Source organism: Zeus faber (assembly GCF_960531495.2).
Source record: "Zeus faber genome assembly, chromosome: 11".
Classification (NCBI taxonomy): Eukaryota; Metazoa; Chordata; class Actinopteri; order Zeiformes; family Zeidae; genus Zeus; species Zeus faber.
Window position 1 is genome coordinate 17,812,823 of NC_137205.1, and position 12,103 is coordinate 17,824,925.

The window sequence follows — 12,103 nt, forward strand, 5'->3', positions numbered from 1 at the left end:
TATCACAGGGTTGACTCAAAACCTCGTAGTGGAATTTTTTCCTTTCTGAACCTGGATTTTTTACATAAAAAATGTGTGCATGTGCCGGGATCAGGGGTCACTGGCAGAAGGAGGAGGCAAATGCCCTTTTTTCCATCTTTTTCATCAACCGCACACGGAAAATCCTGTCTGAGGCGGTTCTTTCTGACTCTTTCTACCTCTTTTTAAATTTTTCTTTTATTTGAGTGAGAACGTAAGGACCAGGTAGATCTTTGCCGCATCCCAGTATCCGCATCACGTTGTGGTGCCTCTGCCTCTGGTGTGTCACGTAACGGCGCTCCTCCCCTTCCCCCTGCAGGTCCTCGCTCCCCCGCTCGTTGACCTTGACTGACAGAAAATGGCCCCCGGAGTTCGGTGGCAGCAGAGATCTCCATTTGGTGCTCGCTGCTGGCTCTGCACCAGCCAGACTTTCACTGACGGGACTTGACTCCTACTGTTGCTGCTCGAAAGAGCCAGAAACTTCCTCACGCCAGTTCAGACCCTATGTTCAAATGCACATTGGCAGGCTCCAGAGAACACTGTGCAGAAGGTAAGAGTAGGTTATCTTTGAAGAGAAAATCTGCTGAAACTATGGGACCCAGAGATGGTTACTGACATGCACACAACCGTTATAACTATAAATCAATAAATGATAAATCTGTTGGAAAGTACGAGGCTAATGCATGGGCATACAAGTTAAAAACAAACCAAGTTTATTTATTCTGGAAAGCACGCGTGGAACTTGGATAAAAAAAATGGGTGGCATGCTATTGTGATCTTGCCCGAGTCTGTTGTCATGAGAGCAATTTTTTTATTGACCGAAAAGACACTGAACAATATGAAAATTATTTCCTAGAATATTACACTGAAAAAAGTCATTGGATAGGAGTCATTGGATAAAATTAAATGCTTTAATTTGATAAAACTATATTTCTAAGGTGTTCTCAACTTAAAATGTGCTTTTTCATTTCTCAATTTTAAGTTGAAAATGCCCTAAAAAATACGTTTGTTTTTTTTACATTAATCCAGTGACTCAAATAAAATTATTTATTTAAATATTTTATTTCAGTGTTTTTTTAATATCATTTTTTTAGATACATATAAATCTGAATCAAAATGCAAAATGCTTAAAAACCTAAAGAAAACATTGGTGATAGTTAACAAACGATAACTACGTAAGGAGAGGGAGTAATTGAGATTGAATTGGGGAATCGTCACGGAAGCGGCTCGGGAGAAAGGAAGTCTATTTGAATGGTCCCCAACCTCTCGTAAACATTAGTATTAACCTTTAGAAAGGTTGCTACTAAACAGGTCCCCCTAGCCAAGCACACTGGCATCTGCAGCATCTGCAGCACCGCACGTCTCACGGGGGCGATGCCAAGAGAGTCAGTAGCCACTCATCAATTATGTTCACGGGGAATCTCTTAATGAACTACGATGAAAAGAGTAAAACAAAGGAATGTGGATTTTTCTAATGTTTTTTTTTTAATTTAATTTAATTTTTAACATGAGTAGGCAACCAGACTGCATTAGATGGTTGACAACGGCCCAAATTTGGTTGCCGGGACAACTGGGCTGGTGTTATTTTCAGGCCCTGACGTCCAGATACATTCACATCTATGTAAAAAGTCCTTCAGTCCAAATGCATTAACTATAACCGCTAACTAAGTCGATATATTATTATTATTATTATTATTATTATTATTATTATAATAATAATAATATTGTTATTGTTATTGTTATTGTTATTGTTATTGTTATAATTATTTTTATTACATTTTGTGTGCACTGTGTGTTGTGTTGCTTGCTTGCTGTTGCTTATTGCACTGTGGTTTATTTGTGTCTCTTTGTGTATTCTATCGTTTTTTAAGGTGTTTACATTATTGTGTATTTTATTGAATTGCCCTTTTTAACCATATTGTAAAGCCCGAGGCAAATTTCCACTTCAAAGTCCAATAAAGTGCCATTATTTCCTATTCTATTTAATTCTACAAAATTCTATTCTATTCTATACACTATTGCTGTTGACACTAAATCTTGAGTTTGAGTTTTGACACTGAGCTCCAGTCTTTCCACTGGACGTGTGGAGCGTCGGCCCCGTGGGGACGCAGGAAGAGGTGTCGAGGGAGGCCCAGCCTAATCGCTGCTCCATCCGAGGGTTACCACGGCGATACCCGGGCAACCTGGTGCATCGGCCTCAGGTAGGAAGCCTCAGGAGAGAGAGAGAGAGAGAGAGAGAGAGAGAGAGAGAGAGAGAGAGACGGAGAGAGAGATATTAAGGCACGCTATTTCTGGAGGATATTTCTGCAAGACCACTGCACACGTTGTCGCTGCAATCATGGAATCGGAATCAGAATCAGAATCATTCTATTTGGCCAAGTACATTTTTCACACACACACGCACACACAGACACAGACAAACACACACAGGAATGGACAGGGACGGGCACGGGGAATGTGATCATCCTCACGAAAAATGAGATTAGAGGATCCAATCAGCGGTGACATTAAGCCGGTGCCGGGGCACCAATGAGCCCTAATCGGCCCCTGGCCCGCTTCGCTCCGCTCTTCCCTGCTCTTCCCCGCGCCGCTCGGCCCTTCATCTGAAGCAGATGGTCTCTATCACCTTCTCCATTTTTTTTATTTTTTTCTAGGTGGAATTATCTGGCCGACTCCAGACCTGCCTGGTTGGTGTTTACCCACAAAGCAGACGTTCAGCCACTGGGGACTGGTGTAGGTGTTACCATGATGACAAGCTGGACCTTGCAGGCCTGGTGGGGGCTTTGGAGGCCTTGGGGACTTTGGGGGACCTGGGGGGCCTTGCGGTGGGGGGCGGGGGGTGGGGGGGGTTGGAAAAAGGATAACACAGCAGAGCCACTATCTCACACTACAGATAAGTATGCACTCCAAAACCTTTCAGATTTAAATTTGACAGATTTTCACTTAAAAATGTCACAGTTTTCACGGCTAATTTAATGCAAATATAAAAATGTGATTTTTAAATCTTTGCGTGACGGATATAGTTTAAAAAAAAATCTGTCCTATTCAGAAAACAGCAATTTTTTCAATTTTGACTACTATCACTTCTAACAATGTTAGTAAACAGTTACATCTCAAAGAGTCAGAACAATATGTATGTCATATTTTAGGGCATCCATCCCTTAGAAGCAGCCACTGTTCAGTTTTACACACAAGAAGTATCACTCCTTCATTCAAGTCAGGACGCTGTTCCTCTCAACAAGAAGATTAGTTCCTTACGTCACAACGCAATTTTCTCCCCTGTTCTGTGCAAGATTACAGAGGTGGCTTACGCCGGGCTTAAGCAGGGCCGCCATAAGGAAAACAATGCAACAGGAGCCCTAATACAGGAGAGACGCGATTACTGATTACTGACTTCTTAGCGGAAATACGAGGAGAGCGCAGACAGCTTGGGCAGATATTCTACTTCATAGCAAAGAAAATGTTGTCCAATGTCAACGTCTTCCATTTGCACTTGTCATCCTCATACATTTGAAGGCAAAACAATGACCTTGCATTGAAAAGCCTGTAAAGCCTAAATCATGTTTAGAAATGATAATACTCCAAATCATCCCATATATGATAATGATTATGATTGTGATTGTGATTGTGATTATGACTGTTTGTTTATTTATTCATTTAGTTCTCCATCTGTTTATTTATTTATCTATCTATTTATTTATCTATTTATTAAAATGTTTTGTTTTTGTTTATTTGTTTATTTATTTATTTATCTATTATAATAATAGTGGGATATATGGGTTATTGGTATTATTATTATTACTATACTATACTATACTATACTATACTATACCCATTAACAATAATAATAATAATAATAATAATAATAATAATAATAATTATTATTATTATTATTATAATACAACCACAACCACCAATGAAGCAGGTACCGGTACCCATATGTATCTTGGTCTGGTCCAGTATAGTGTAGAGTGTAGAGACGGGTTTTCTTGTGTTATTTAATTAAAGCAACCACACGTGTAACAGAACCGAGCGCCTGCTGGAATCAGGGCGAGTTTTCCATGTCCACTGACAACAGTGGGTAACACGAGAGGTGCGGCCCGCCACTGCAGGAGGCCTCGCGGTCCGGAGAGACGTGGCTTTGTGTTACCGGAGGGAGGGGCTCAGGTAATCCACGCCCTATTCTGATCTCTTGACTTTGTTGCGTTCCCTTGGTTGAGTCTTAGCACCGTCCCATTAAACGCCATTAAGAGTCAAAACCGCTGAAAGTGAACAGGGAAAAACCCTTGAGATGACACTGTGTTTAGAAATGCTGAACACTTCATTCTCTTTTGGGTAAAGCTGTTCTCTAGCCAGGGTTTTGCTTTCCGTGTGTGTGTGTGTGTGTGTGTGTGTGTGTGTGTGTGTGTGTGTGTGTGTGTGTGTGTGTGTGTGTGTGTGTGTGTGTGTGTGTGTGTCTGTTTTTGGGCACCCACGTTTGTGTGTGCAGCCGCGTATGCTCCATTGTTTAGAGCCAACTTGAGAGATTACATTGAGGCGGCGTATACGCCGTCATCCTCTTTCTCAGAAGCCTGGATTATTTGTGTCATTTGAATTATTGGCAGACATCGGAAATAATCTGGTCAAAGACTATTTTTAGGGACAATACGTCATCCCCTTCAGGAGAGGGAGAGGGAGGGAGACAATAACTTTCCTTTGCCAAAAAGAAAAGAAAAAAAGAAGAGTGAATGGGGAGAAGGAGCGCCGGCGTATCTGGGGGTTGACGGCTTCCCGGTGGATCTGGTCTGGCCTTGGGAGAACACGGCAGCTGGCTGCCGTCCCGAGGGTTCATCATATGACTGGAAAAGAAAGACCTTCCACCTTCCCAGCGTGGAACCTAATCCCGCGCCACACTGTAGAAGCTCCGTCATCGAGTCACTCTATAGCCCTCTCCCTGTGCAACAGTTAAGCATCCTTTCCATTCTCTCCTCCTGCTCTCCTCCTGCATCCCCTCCGATTGCAACCGCGGTTGCGTTTTGCGGCGTCGTGGGTTTGACTTTAAGAAAGAAATAAGAAAAGCGTCTGAACTCAAAACGGGTCGACGTTATCTCATCTGCCTGTTGTTGCTAATGCAACCCCGCCATTTTTATTTTTAGTTTTTTCGACCGAGAACCAAAATTAGAAAGGGCTCCCGTCAAAAACGAGGGGCCTGGATGGGAGAAGTTGATATTTAATTTATAGTCTCTGCGGGACGGGTTCTTTTTATGTCATGGCTGTTTGGCACCGACAGGCAGGGACTTGCAGCAAGGCGGCCTTGATGAGTAGTGTCTCTCTGCACTGGGCGTCACTGGGGACCCGGGGATGTTTCCATTTGAGCAGCTGAGCTCTAAATGCACCGCATCTCCATAGGAGTTGATGTGGGGCGAGATGTTTAGGCGGGGGGGCGGGGGGGGGCACTCCGTGCTTCCTCCGTTAGTTTCTGCTTTTTAATGATGAGAAACCGGGAGGCGTGGGGCGGCAACAGGGGCACATACTCCACGTCTGACCTCAGCCTAATGTCGGCGGCAACAGGTGCCCAAAGGTCACAGAAATACTGTTAAAACATGAAGCAATCATTCACAGCGTGGGATTACCGTATATGATTTGATACGATTTACTGCATGTAATGAATAAACGTCGATGTAAACTTCAGGATCCGCCGTGCTGATATAGCAATCCCGGTTAAGCTCCCAGCTGATACCGGGGCCTAAAAATAACCATCAAATCAATATGCATGCAATAGTGGATTACACTACGGGTGAGTGACGTCCATTCAAAACTGCAACTTTGTCTTCCCATCCTAAAAATTGACCCTCTGAGACGGAGCGATTTGCTTTTTTCTGATCGATAACTTTTCATTTTTTCTCTTTGGTCATTTGAGGTGGTGGGGGGTATTTTTTGCATACAAGGGTGCCGCTCTTTTTTTTGTGTGAATATTCATCCATATCGACAGTTTACCTGGTCTATCAAATTCACGGCAGCTGTATTTCACTTTCACCACTTGCACTTGGCCGATCTTTGCATTCTTCCCGGGGAAAGGCGGACCCCGTCACCAACAATGGAGGCAGCATATAGAGGAGAACATGCAAAATGAAATACATTGAATGGTTGTTTATTGTAAAGTGCCAGATGAAGTATCAAACATGGAATTTAGTCACAAAATAATTGGATTACGGATTACACATGGATTACCTCTTTAACTATAGGCGATTCACAGTTTAGACATGTTTGTGTGTGTGAGGGTGTGTGGGGGCTTTGTGCGTGCACTTCATATTTAAGGTGGAAGTATAATCCCACATCCACACATTTTCCTCCTGTGTCGCCCAAAACTCTGCTCATTGGACATTCCAGTCGTCTCTGCACATTCCCCCCGGACGCTCACCACGGCAGAGCTGGCGGATCAATGGGCTTCGGTCATAATGCTCATGGTCGTCGATGGAAACACGGAAACATGTTATGTAATCAAGGAAGTGAAAGATGTGAGGGTTTCAAAAAACCCGGTGGCATTGGGACGGGGGGGGAAAACCCAACTCTGAATTGTCGAGAAAGAAAATCGAGAAAATAAAGATGAAGCGTCGTTGGATTTTTGCCTCTTTGGGAACCCATTAATTAGCGTTTTTTTATTGTGGAGTATTGTCAACAGAGCAATACATGCTAACCGCCCCGACCCAGGTGAAATTACTGATCGCCATCTTCGACTAAATTCCGGAGATGGCAGCGCAGCCTCCAGGAAAAGGGGGAAGCCTTTTCCTCGAGGCAACTGTCCCTCGTGTTGACGTTGGCTCCCGGGTCCTGCCTCTCCAGCAATGACTCCAGAGATATTACATTTCACCTTCTTTGGCTGTGTGGTGGTCGAAAATAGTCCCGATGTTCCGATTCAGGTTGTAAACACATGCCTTCCTTGTTTGCCTTCATGAGTCGCTCTCGTTTCAATTTCATCCCTGGTGATGGCACCAAATCCACTCCGGGGCATTAGCGATTTCTAATGGGACCCATTACTGTAACCTACATAGACTCATATAGTCACGCTGGTGGCGATGACAAGCAAACGTCAAATAACGCTTGACATTTTGTGTCATCACCCATCCATCCATCCATCCCTGATAGAGTAGAGATGGAGTAGAGGTAGAGCAGAGGGAGGTAGAGCGGGCTCCCTGGACACTTTCTTCTGGAGGAACAACAGATTTTGCTTTCCTTTGGAACAAATATGTTATTTCACGGGACTAAGACATTGAAGAATCCCTCGTAAATTAGATCCGTAATCATAATTTTATCACACAGATCTTGGAAATGCTTAATTGTGATTTGTCAACACTGGTGGAAATTTTGATTTTTTTTTGGACACATGAAACACAGTTCAATGCAATCCAGGGCACCCAGAGGGGAGACAGTGACCTTGACTGTAACAATGACCTTGTCGACATCTAACATCTAAGAGTCCTCAATCTTAAGGGCACCCTAGAGCACACTTCACACTGTTTTCTCTATTGTAGGGGCACTCTAGAGGGCACATTACGCGGCTTTCTCGACCATAGGGGCGTGCCATTGTGTGCCTCCGTCACAGGTTCAAGTCCTGATGTTTTTTCGTCCAAGTCACCCCGTTGTTCCTTACATCAGATGACCCGAGGTCACTGGACTTAGTGGCTCAAAGAGTGAGTCACTTGAGAACGACTTGAGGGTTCAATTCAAAGCAACCTCTTGAAAGGCCGCACCCCAAGGGCGCATTTAAAGGCACCACGAGTGAATGTGGAGGAGGTTTATTTAATTGGAGGAGATGACCAACCTCAGCAAGACTCAATGCATGAGCTGCTTGAAAGCTGACAACTTCAGCTTTGGGTAGTTCAGGGCACAATGTTTAAAATCGCAGGGTGTGAAGGTGACCGGTGGCGTTGCAATCAAAGATCTAGAGTGCATCCTTGGATGTTGGGCGGGTGGCTGGATCGGCTCCCTCTCTGCCCCCGGTACACAACATCACAACAACAAATCCCGCTGCCGCCAGCGGGGTCACTTATGCATTGAACCGTCAAGTCCTCAAACCTTGAAGGCCTCCTGAAGCAGCTTATCTCTTTGAGCCACTGAGTCTGAGGAAGTTTGGGCATCTCCTCCGATCGTTTCATTAAAGGAACAGGACTTGGATGGAAAAATCAGGGCTAGAACTTGTGAAGGCAGCGTCTGGACCATCATGCCACCAGGTCACCTTCGCGCTCAACTCAAGACCTCAATAATGTTTTCTCTAAAGTACGGGCACCGAGAGGGCTCTTTTGCGGCAACTTTTTTTTTCGACCAAAGATGGGCATCAGGGGTGTCCCTCCCCTAAAGGTGGCTCTCTCCTCTGGATCTCCTCCATGGTATCTACAGTCGTCACATTAAAAGAGACAGCGTTACAAATGCTCACCAGTGCAGAACACTTTTATTGCCAAGTGTCACCTGCTCACTCACACAGATGTGCTCAGCCATCACTTGGCATCGTGTTTTGGGATGGATATTTGCCACCGGTATCTCAGCGTGTAATTATCCAGCCCTTGGATCAGTGATCAAATCCACCAGTCCATCCTCACCACCAACAGTGCAAGATGGAATACCCAGGGAAGGTTTTAACACAGACTTCTAAGCATAGCTGCTGTATACGTTTATGAGGACGAAACACTACTCATACACTGGTTTTTTTTCATGCTAGAAATCCAGAATCTGTCCGAAAAGGACACCACTACCTACGTTTCCGGTTCAATTCAACATACGAAAAAAAAAAAAAATCCATTACAGACATAACCATAGCCCTTGGCACATTTTTTTTTAGCTCTAAATATCTCACTAAAATGTAATTATATCTACGTATACAAGTCCCTCTGAGACATGTTCTTTTCTTGTGTGAGGGATTCACTCTTCTGCTTTGTAGCCCAGTCTTTTGATGGCGGAGAGAGGACGGCACTCCCTCCGAGGCTTTCGGTATCAGGGAGGATCTGACATGCGACATTGCGTAAATACATTAAGAGTCATGATTAAACGACGGAGCGGGTTTATCCGCACAGCCTGGTGTTTAATAACCGGAGATCGGGGCGACTTCCACACCTCCAGTGTATTGGGGGCATTGTTTGCGAGTACCACCAATTTACAGTTATTACTTGGTATTGAATAATATTGATTAATATTCATGTAGAGCAGTTTTTTTTTTCTCAGACAGAGAGCTGAGTTCAAAACTTGAGAACAAAAAAAAACAGCTTCAAAATCACAAACGTCTGAGAAAAGGTAATACTTTTTCCTTGAGTCGAAGAAAGAGATCAAAATTGAAATGAAATTTCAAATTTCAAAATATTTGTACACATATAATATATCAACTACACCTAGTTACATACATAGGTATAGAGTAATTAGTGCATGGTAATAACATGTAATGATACCGGGTGGTATTTTGCCATGTTCTATATCTAACATAATATGGTAAAAAAAAAAAAAAGAAGAAAAAAGGGCCATGTTCAAATGCAAGAGCATAAAACTAGCATTTCATTGACAAAGTTGAAAATAAAATAAATATTTATTTGCATCTTCTCATTACTTAGCACCACCAGGAGCCAAGTTATGTATCTGACAAGCTTGAGTGTTGAGGCGTGTGTGTGCGTGCGTGCGTGCGTCAGTGCGTGCGTGCGTGCGTGTTTGTGTGTGTGTGTGTGATTTGGACTCAGATGGCCTCAGCTCTCCAAGGCCAGGAAGCATTCCAAACTGTCCGGTCTGGTTGAATCCTTGTCAACACTCCCCACCCCTGCCCCCCCCCCCCCCCCCCACATACACACACACACACACGCACACGCACACGCACACACGCACACTCACACTCGCACACACTTTCACACCCTCTTTTACTTCCACTCTGCCACCGCTATGACCTTGGCTCAAGGAGAAACCAGAGACATTTGAAAGGTTGCGTAAGGTTAGTGCAGTGTCAGCCCAGTGCCTTGTCAGATCTGGTTCCATTGAGTTTATTTTTCCCTCCACTGAGTTGAAGCCCCCGCCGGCCCTACCCCGATACCCGGGACATTTTGGGTGGAGGAGGTTGGGCCACGCAGAGTCATCTGAGAAGGTCCTCTCTCGTAGATCGACCATCTAAGGGAACTGTGAATATGATGATGAGCCAGCGTTCCTTGGCAAGGGACGCGGGGGCCAGGGCAGAACAGGGGGAGAGGGGGCAGACAGAGGCGGCGTGGCGGGTAGTGGGTCAACTGGCTCTGAAGACCCACACCCCACCATCCCCCGAATCCCTACTGGTCACCAGTAGGGGTTTAGGACCTGTAACCGGTGCATTTCTCTCATTAAATGTCCTTGGTCCTGAATCGTCCATGAGAATCCGATGAATTCTCAGAGAAAAGCCACGATGCACTGATCACAATATTTGGCAACGTAAACATCCTGGGCGAGTTTGGAAACGGTGCTGGGCTCCCGCGGTTCCACTTGTAAGTCGTTGGGCATTTCGTTTTGCGGAAACGCTTCCGTCAGATTTCCATGACGATGCCATGAATAGGGTCAGGAGATCATGAGACTTGGCATCGGATTAAGAAAATGATTAAAAACAAATGGATTGTCTGCGCTCACTGCGCGTCGTTTGCCGTTTCTCAGTCAATCCGGGTCCTGCGGGGGCAGCGGCCGAATAACTCTCAAACTCCAACCCCGGTTTATTTCTTTCATCGTGCAAAGATGGACATAATTCTAAAACCCCTGCTCCAGCAAGAGATTTAGTGCTGATAGTTTTATTATGTTTTTCCCCAGTAAGCAGCAGAACCTCCCGGGCCGGCGGAGGACGCCGGTTGTGAAAAGCAGCGTAGATTCAGGAATCTACTGGAATATCTGCTGAATAACTAATAAACGTTATGAGTGGTAAGATGACTTCAGCATACGTTTATATTTCTACCCTATAGCAGGGGTTCACAACCACTGGGCCGCGCACTGATGCCGGGGTTGCCCTGTTTAGCTTGTGGTTTTATTAATTTTTTTATTTTTTGCAAAGCCTGATCAGAGCAATCCCACATAGAAACCATGTGATCAAACAGTGTGTTTCTATTGTAGATGAATTTATCTATTTATCTATATCATTTATTTTCCCACCCCGCACTGTACCGTCCGCTGCTTTAACGGTTGCGGGCGATCGCAGTGTGGATGCCCCCTCGCCGGGTCGGTCTATTTATCTATTTATTTATCTATTATTTATTTTTCCTCCCTGCGCTGTGTACGCTGCTTCGGTGGAGGGCGGCCGCCTCCCTCTGCTCGCCGGTCCTGAAGTCGGGGGTCGAATTCAGAGTTTATTCTCAAAACACAGGGGTGCTTTTTTTGATAAGAGAAAGGTTGGGAACCCCCATACAGTATATGGCCATTTAAAGGGATAATCCAGTTTTTTGGTCAATTCTATCTTAGCCAGATTCAGAAGATCAACACCACTTTCGTTCCTGTGTCCAGTACCAAGATAGCAACAGGCCACATGCTAACTGTGTTAGCGCAATGCATGGCTGCAGAGGGGTTCAACTAGCCTAGCTCCTGTGAAATTAGAGCGATACACCTTCCAGCATCTTCAAAACTGAGTTATTTAAGGGATACCTCTTGCGACTTTATGACGAGTAAAAATAAAACATTGCAGCAAGTTCTCAGTTTTAATTGCAGCTGCACTCGGAAGTGCTCATTATCTAATTTCACAGGAGCTAGGCTAGTTGATTCGCATAACCAGTCCCTTCGCATTTCGATTGTTTGTTTATGTAAGCGTGGTGAATTACTTTGGAAATCTGAAGGCATGTTTGAGGCAAAGGCCAGTGAGAACAGGTACAGGATACCTTTGGGCTATTTCAGCAGCTCGATTTTCCGGGAGTGGTGTGGTTGAAGCAGCCACACCTGTCTTGGGTCTGGTCAACTGGGCCCAGGATCAGGGGTGGCTGTGCACCTGAGGCTCATCAGAGCAATCGATGAGCACGGGTTAAGTCAACCATCCCCGTCACACACACACACACACACACACACACACACACACACACACAGGAGGGGAGTTTTGTCATGACCACTTTCACCGGCTCCCAGCTTGTTACATCTCGCC

General features: G+C 44.7%; 1 long non-coding RNA gene across 1 annotated transcript; it reads left to right on the forward strand.

Moving 5' to 3' along the window:
* On the forward strand, nucleotides 1-2,809 carry LOC307236584. The gene is made up of 3 exons (XR_013844382.1): nucleotides 1-232; nucleotides 338-2,219; nucleotides 2,673-2,809. It is a non-coding gene; the product is annotated as an uncharacterized lncRNA (long non-coding RNA).
* The last annotated feature ends 9,294 nt before the right edge of the window (nucleotides 2,810-12,103 follow it).